Here is an 8649-nt window from a genome sequence, read left to right on the forward strand (position 1 = left end):
TTTATTTTTCTATTTCCCCACACAGGTCTTTTGATATATATGTTTTTTCTGTTGTGTTTTTTAATGTGATTCCTGAGTATGTGAATGAGTGGGTCTCTGAGTCTATATCTGTTTCTTGTGCCTTTTCTTGACTTTTTTCTTCTGTTTGTTTTTGTCCTAGTCTAATGTATTTGTTCTATATTATTAGATTTTATTTTATTTTATATTATTATTCCTTAGAAACCTGTTTGTTTTCTAATGAGACAGAAAGTAAGTAGATTTGAATGGGAGGGGAGGAGTGTAGGAACTGGGAGGAGAAACCATAATCAGGGTATATTAAATAAAGAAAATGTTTCCATAAAAGGCAAATAAATAAATAAATAAATAAATAAATAAGAAAGATAGGATATTTCCCAGCCTGTGTACTATTCTAACAACATAGCATGGACCAAGGCCCACACCAAGGACTCATCAAGTGTCTAATGTACTGTCTGTGCTCAATGGGGGGGGGGGGTGTTCAACTATTATTAGTAGTAAGAGAGTTGCAGAATATGGTGTTTTCAATATGCTTGGCCCATGGGAAATGGCACTATTAGGAGGTGTGGCCTTGTTGAAGTGTGTCACTGTGTAGGTGGGCTTTGAGGGATCGTAGGCTCAAACCCCACCTACACAGTGACTCTCCTCCTGGATGCCTGCAGATGACAATCTCCTTTTGGCTGCCTTCAGATCAAGATGCAGAATTCTCAGCAGCTTTTCCAGATACATGCCTGCCTGTTCTCTGCCCTGTATCCCTCAGTGATGACAATGAACTGAACCTCTGAAACTGTAAGCTAGTCCTAACGAGATGTTTGTCCTTTAGGAGTTGCCTTGGTCATGGTGTCGCCTCACAGCAATGGAACCCTAACTAAGATACAGAGAGGGAAGCCACTGATATTAATATGGCCATTATTCTTTTCAATAGCCCGGCACCATGCCAGCTATCCCTGGTTTAACACTTAGGATTCATCCTCATCCTCTCTGCCTATCAGTGTTTGTCACCTACATGCTCAATATTATTCAATCTGTCATCAAGGCTATGGGTCCCATTCTACACCCAGACCTCTGTTTTCTTTTCCATTGTCCACCCTGTTCACTCCTAATCTTCACCCATCTGGTCTACCTGGGAAAGCCATGTAGCCTGGTCCCTAGCCTTCTGGTCTACCTGGGAAAGCCATGAAGCCTAGTCCCCAGCCATCTGGTCTACCTGGGAAAGCCATGAAGCCTGGTTCCCAGCCATCTGGTCTACCTGGGAAAGCCATGTAGCCTGGTCCCCAGCCATCTGGTCTACCTGGGAAAGCCATGCAGCCTGGTTCCCAGCCATCTGGTTCCACCATTTTCCCTTCGGTGCATCTTCTAAATCTCTGCTGCAATAATCCATCCAACATACTTGTCTAGTGTGTCACATCTCTCCTAGGCATGTTTCCATAGTAATTAGAATTGCAGTAGAGAAGAGGAAAGCTAATATTTAAAGTCATAACAGACCGCAGCTGCATCTTCCCCTAAGGCAGACATTCCTCTTCAGTACAAGGCTCTTTGTTCAGCAAAACACCTGGGTGGACACGGAAGGTAAACAGCTCTGGATATAAAACGAAGAGGGCCAGACTTCTCTGCAGAGGAAACAGATAGGAACTGTAGGGACTGGAGGACGTCTAGAAAGAGAAGACTATAGATGAAAGCCTTGGAGGGAAAAATGCCACCTCATTATCTCCAGGGGAAGCTGGAGGGAAATTAGCTGGGCTTCGAGTAGGGAATGTCATGTAAAAAGCACAAACATCTAGTATGAGCTTCCAAGACCCAGACAGTTTTCTACTGCGCTAAAGCACATTATGCCCGTCACCTTACATCTTAAATGAAGCTTATTACACAAACACTGCCGTGCATGATCTCACTGACGGAAGAAGGGGCCTCTGTTTGGATCTGCTAAGAGCAGAGATGAAAACCTGAGGTGGGAAGGGGCCTCTGGGAATCCTCAGTAGGATGGAATTGAAACATGTTAACTGGAGGAGCAGAGAGGTACGGGGAGGGGCATGCCTGATGTAAGCGAAGGTAGGGTTTCAAGTACATACTGTTTAAATTTCATGGTGCCTTCAGTCTTCTTCTCAGAGACGGCCTTACTCTGACAGTGTTGCTATGGTGATATGTGGCAGCCATGTTCCCTGGGACCAGGCAATAGATTGAGATTTGCAAGTACAATCACCTGTCACCATCTCCTAGGGCTCACCTTGGAGCTGACATTATCAATTCCACTGACAAGGGTTTATAATGTGCTTGGAGTCATTGATCTGGAAGACTGTAGGTATCAGGGTCTGAAGGCAGATCAGTCGTCAGACCGCGAGGATTCCCCCCCCCCCTCCTCAGCGCTCTCCCTTTATTCTTGGATAAATGTTCAGCTCCAGTTTGTTTGTTTGGTTTTTTTTTTTTTTTTATATAATTAATGCAAACTTTATTTATAAAAGACTCTTAAATTAGTTGTGTCATGCCATGCATTCATACAGAATACAGTGTCCCTTCAGGGTTACAGAAGAAGAGCTCACAACTCAAAAGGAACTATTAGAAGAGTTTTTAGTGGCTGAAAGCTAGAACATTTTAGGTCAATTTCACAAATGAGCCATTAAAACAAAACAGAAAAAACAAGATATGGAACTTACTCTGAGCTGAGGGAGCAGCTATTTAGAAGTCTAGTTTAGGTTCGTACACTAACCTACCCACAGTCAGGCTTCTAGAAGCAGAGCATGCGCAGACTTGAGCCACCAGTGCTCCTCCCCATCTGCAGTCTGATACATAAAACCAGTTTGTGCCTGCACTGGCCGCTTCACACTACAGGTCTTCTAGATCCGTAAACTAAAGCTGCAGAGTGCGGAGGGATGGGCAGCTTCATTTGCGACTGCTCTTTATTCTCCCCAGTCTCTTTTCCAAGTCATCAATGTTTGTTGTGGAGGAGGGGGGAGGGGGAAGGGGAGAGGAAGAGGAGGAGGAGGAGGAGGAGGAGGAGGAGGAGGAGGAGGAGGAGGAGGAGGAGGAGGAGGAGGAGGAGGAGGAGGAGGAGGAGGAGGAGGAGGTGGTGGTCACGGTTCCTGCAGAGTGGGTCTGCTTGGAACCCAGGTCTGACGCTGGCGCTGTCCTGGGGAATCCCGAAGCTGTGAGTGCTTGCTATGGAGCACGGCTGTGAAAGAGGCAACTGGAGGAAGTGCTGGTTTGGAGAGCAAGAAGGCCAGCTGAGGTCGGTCATCCTGCTTCGTGTTGTCAAGACCACACCGCTGCCGGAGAAGTTTTAGCCTTCCCAGGTAGACAAGAAGGCCCCACTTCTTCATGTGTGTTACTTAAAGAGGACACGGTGCTTGTGCAGGTGGGCACACATGTGACCTCCATCTGAGGGGAAATGGCTGTTGAAATGGGACTGCGGCCTTTGCTTTCTCTCTCCATCTCAATCACGCGAAGGCCTCTCTCAACATAACTCTGAAAGAACTGTGAGGAATTTTTCAGAAATGGTTCAATGCCAGTATGAACATTTCTTCTTATATTCATATAACTCTGCTAGGACCTCCTTAGTGTTCTCTTTAGAGCCAATCTTCTTAAAAATCTTAGCTAAGAAATCATTTACTTTGGTCTTTGATGATTTTTCATCTATTGGAGAAGCTCCCTTTTCTGTTCCCCTACCAGACTTGCTCCCAGCCTGGTCCAGGTTATGCTTCGTCCTCTGACACAGGTGGGCCTCCAGTTCTGACCCATTCTTATTATCAATCACATTGTAAGGTGGTCTAGGATCTTTGGTCCTTGTAATTTGCATGTAAAAAGATCTTTAGAGTCCTTATAGGAAATTCACTTTTGCATTGCTTCAGTTTCTCTTTGGGGAAGACCTTCATGAAAATGTGGGTCTCCAGAAGAATTTTGTCTAGGTTAATGCTGTTGATGGTGTCAGACAATCGTCAAGACGTTCTCCACAGATACTTCATAACAAACTCTGGGAATTTGGGAGAACTAGCTGTTGCTAGCAGGCTGAAGTAAAACAAGCAGGGCACTGAGGATATTGGTCTGGTCTGGTTTCTCCCAAACCTTCACCACCAGGAGGTTCACAGAATGAATAACCTGCTGTCCTTCCTCCAGATTCAGTTCCAGTTTTTAAATAACTCCAAGAAAGACTATTCAGTCATAGTTGTGAACCAAACTGCCATGCCTATCAACTCAAACGGAAAGAGAGTACTTCAGGGAGGCACAGGAGGCCAGGTTGGCCTGAACAGATTTCCTTTTATCCTAAGTCTGGTGTTCCTTCTCCTGCAACAGATCAAGTCCACAGAACTGACAGTGCCCACTGGTGTGCCATGAGAGAAGTGTCCTAAAGCGAAATAGCATGGAATGACCGAAGCAATCATAGCTTTTAACAGACTTCTCAGAGTCATCTGTGCTAGCGTGCATCTGGGTCTCTCAAAACAGACACTGGTAGGCTGTGCTTTCTGAACTCAGGGACATGACAGCTAGTGGTGGCATGCGCCTTTAATCCCAGCATGTGGGAAGCAGAGGCAGGAAGATCTCTCTGAGTGTGAGGCCAGCATGATCTACAGAGCAAGTTCCAGGACAGCCAGGGCTACACAGAGAAACCCTGTCTCAAAAAACCAACCAGCCAAACAAACAAACCAAAACCAAAACCAAAGCCAAAACCAAAACCAAACAAACAATGCAAACGCAGGGACAGAGTTTTCTGGAACAGCAAATAACCTTTTATGGAGCTGGTGTAACACAGAACAGTTTGAGAACTCCAGCTTTCCACACAGAAGAGTGCTTGATTTGAGGAAAGAACACTGTGAAAAGCCAGAACTTCTAGTAACATAAACTGACTCTGTAAGAGATTTTATTTCTGCAGGAAGAAGGGAAGATCTCCAGAGTCCTGGGTGGAGATGGACTTCAAAGAAAAAGGACATTGAAGCAACAAGTCACTACATGGGATAGGCTTAGAGTAAATACAACTTAGTGGGAGGGGTCTGAGAGCAAAGCTAGATATCAAAGAGCACACACCTTCTAACTAGCAAGGATCCCTCTTAGCACCAGAATGATGGCACCTTCGTTTTGTTTTCTCCAATACATAAATCTATGTCTGAGGCCCACTCACCACAGTCTGCAGCAAATCCCATGACAGTCATTTCCTGTGCGTTCTCTCCTTCTCTTAGATCATTCTGGAAACTAAGCTTGTCAAGTCAGTAACCCTTGGGGGAGATGAGTTCTGGTCTTGGAGTAGCCCCAGGATGGTCACTAGGATAATAACCCTTGCTGAATTGTGGGCTTGAGCTTAGAATGCCATTGTGTCTCTAGTTAGGAGTCTGAGATGATCCTCCTTGTGCTGTATCTTACACACACACACACACACACACACACACGAGAGAGAGAGAGAGAGAGAGAGAGAGAGAGAGAGAGAGAGAGAAAGCGCATTGCAGCTCCTAGGGTACCTGCTCAGTGTCCATAGACATCAAAGCTCCTCATAGTATCTGTTATGCTCCTCTCAAAGCCTCAGTCTGCACAGTCTACACCTTCTTGCCTAGAAGGTTCAGTCTCACCCTACCCCAGTCTCACTGCTACTCCCAGGACATCCAATTCACCCCCTTCAGCTGGGACCATAGGCATGTCTCACAGGTCTGCTTATGCTTTGTAAAGGATCAAACTTCATGCGCACTAGGAAGGCGCTCTACTGATTAAACCACATCCCCCGCTCAGAAACCCTCCTGAATGGGGGATGATGTCTCTTCTTTCTTTGGCTAAAAAAATATAGCAGATATCTCTCTGGAAGCACCAGTTTTTAAAAGGTAGAGTCTTAAAAAAAAAAAAAAAAAAAAACAACAACAACAAACTTTTCTTATTGATTCTTTGTGAGTTTCACTTCATGCACCCCAATCCGGCTCATCTCCCCATCCTTCCATATCCACCCTTGCAACCTCACAACTAACAAAACAAAACAAAGCAAAAGAACCCATCTTGTTTTGGAAGTTGCAAGTGTGTCATGCAGTATATCCTTTTGTTCACACACTTGCAAACGTTCATTGCATTAAGCCATTGGTCTGGCTTTTCCTGTGACTACACTGTAGCTGTCTTCAGACACACCAGAAGAGGGCATCAGATCCCATTACAGGTGGTTGTGAGCCACCATGTGGTTGCTGGGATTTGAACTCAGGACCTTTAGAAGAGCAGTCAGTGCTCTTAACCACTGAACCATCTCTCCAGCCCTCTGCTGCACTTTCAATCCTGGATCCTCACCTGGCCTTCTCTCAGCCATCCTGTTGTTGCCTTGTGTCTTGGAGATCCTGCAGTTTTGGTTCTGCAGGACCAGCCCTTTCACACACTCAAGCAGTTCACAGATGGGGTAGATGTTGGGCAGGCCATCTCGAAGGTCTGGATCTGGGCCTGGGTGGCGGCTCAGTTGGTCTGTGTTTTCTAAAAATATATTATGTCACAAAAACCCAGGGAAGGCTCTTATAGTGGCCATCATTATATTTTTATTATCTTTATATTGCTTTGAAACAACCTAGTCTCCAAAATAAAAAGCAACAAAAATCCCCCCAAAACCAAAAAACCCCAACCATCTGGGGGTGAAGAGCAGGCCACAACAACAACAACAATAACAAACAAACAAAGAGGCAGACTGATTCTGGATTACATGGAATGTAGCTCAGCACGTGGCTTACTGACAGAGGTGAGGTTCTGGGTTGCAACAAGGCCAAGTGGATACTCACAGTTTGGGTCAGAAGGAGAAGTGCATATGTTGGATAGGACAAAAGTGACCTCATTAAAGGAGAATGTACCTGGTTTATCACAAGCTAGTATCAAACAGACAGGCGCATTCCTAACACCATGGCCCAGCTGTAAAACTGCAAAGCTTCTCTAATGGTTGTATCCTTTTACAGTTGGCTGGGAAACTATGTGGGAAACCCCAACCAGGTTATTCTGGGGCTGATCTTGTCTGCTACAACTCAAGATGGCTGCCATTATGTCAAGATGAATTCATTCAATAACGAAGCCAGCAAAAAGAAATAGGCTTCAAGGGGGCCCTAGTTCCTGTGGGAAATCCTTCTGTTCATGTTTAGAGGAAACCGTGGAATGATTCTGACGTGAGTGACAGTGACAGGCCTGTGATCTCTGCTGTAGCTCAGGTGTCTGGAAAGTGTCACCACTGAGCACAGGAGCGACCCTGTTGATGGCAACAGCAGAGGATAACGTAAATACAGCCGTCAAAGGAAAGCCGCCATGATGCTTGAAGCACGCCGACGTGATGGAACTATGGTGCCCAGTTGTTTGGTAAACACCAGTGTAACTAACGAACGCCATGAAAGTATATTTTAGATGTAATTAACTTTCAAATCTGTAGACTCTGAGATTGCCTTTCACAGGGTGGGTGGGCCCTGTCTCGTTAGTTGTAACCCTAATGGCAGAGCTGGTTTCCAGACAACAAAGAAATATGGGCTGAGTTTGTAGCCCACAGGTTTCAGCCTCAAGGCTTGAATGTTAACTATTCCCTCAATGTTTTCCTTTTCTCTTTAAAATTAATTGATTTATTTATTATGTACAATGGTGTTTTCCCTGCATCCATATCTGTGTGAGAGGCTTGGATCCCCTGGAACAAAAGTTTGAGGTAGCTCAAAAGTCATGAGGTAGTTTAGGCTACTGCAGGTTTCAGCCTTACCTGTCCCACTTGTGAGCTAATTCCTTAAAAATCCCTCTCTGTCTCGCTGTCTGGGTCTCTCTTCTGTCTTTCTCCATATGTGTGCATTTGTACTATTTTCAGCATGTCTGGATTCAATAGATTAAGAATTCAAGGGATTCTGGGATGAATGGGAACCTGGGTTTCGTTCCTGACACTGCAAAAACAAACAAATTCATACATATATAAATAAAAATGAAAGAGAAATTAAAAGATCACATAGAAGCGGCAAGCAAAGAGGGGTACATGCTTATTATCCCCTCCCAAATCCCAAATCCCTTTCCTGAAATCAGGGACAACATAGGAAAGAGAAGAGACCAGGGAGGGAGGGAGGGAGGGAGGAAAACTTACAATAAAGGCAAAACAAAACAACAACAACAAAACAAAACAAAAGAACAAACAAGAAAGTATTCAGTCAGGTCCACAGCATTTCTGGGTTCTGAGAATCCTATAACAAACAGGAAGAATATTCACCTGGATTTGAAAGTCTAGAAAGGAGCTGGTGAGATGGCTCAGAGGTTAAGAGCACTGACTGCTCTTCCGAAGGTCCTGAGTGCAATTCCCAGCAACCACATGGTGGCTCACAACCATCTGTAAATAGATCCGGCACCCTCTTCTGGAGTGTCTGAAGACATTTACATATAATAAATAAATCTTTTAAAAAAAAACGTTTTTTTTTGTTTTTTTGTTTTTGTTTTTTTTTTTAAAAAAAGAAAGTAGAAAATACCATGGGTCGGCAAGGAAGTTTCTCTTTCATTCTGGTCTGCAATAATTTCCCCAGGCAGCCATTCTCTGTGTCAGTGGCAATGGCACGCTGCAAACAGAGGCCTTCAAACTGTATTTACAACCTCTTCTTGCTCTGTCTACCTTCCCACACTTCCTTCCTTCCTTCCTTCCTTCCTTCCTTCCTTCCTTCCTTCCTTCCTTCCTTCCTTCCTTCCTTTCCTCCT

General features: G+C 44.7%; 1 pseudogene; it reads right to left on the reverse strand.

Moving 5' to 3' along the window:
- Window positions 1-2892: 2892 nt before the first annotated feature.
- The window catches only part of LOC110328428, a 16149-nt pseudogene continuing 10392 nt past the window's right edge, over window positions 2893-8649 (reverse strand).

This window comes from Mus pahari, chromosome 10, assembly GCF_900095145.1.
Source record: "Mus pahari chromosome 10, PAHARI_EIJ_v1.1, whole genome shotgun sequence".
Taxonomy (NCBI): Eukaryota; Metazoa; Chordata; class Mammalia; order Rodentia; family Muridae; genus Mus; species Mus pahari.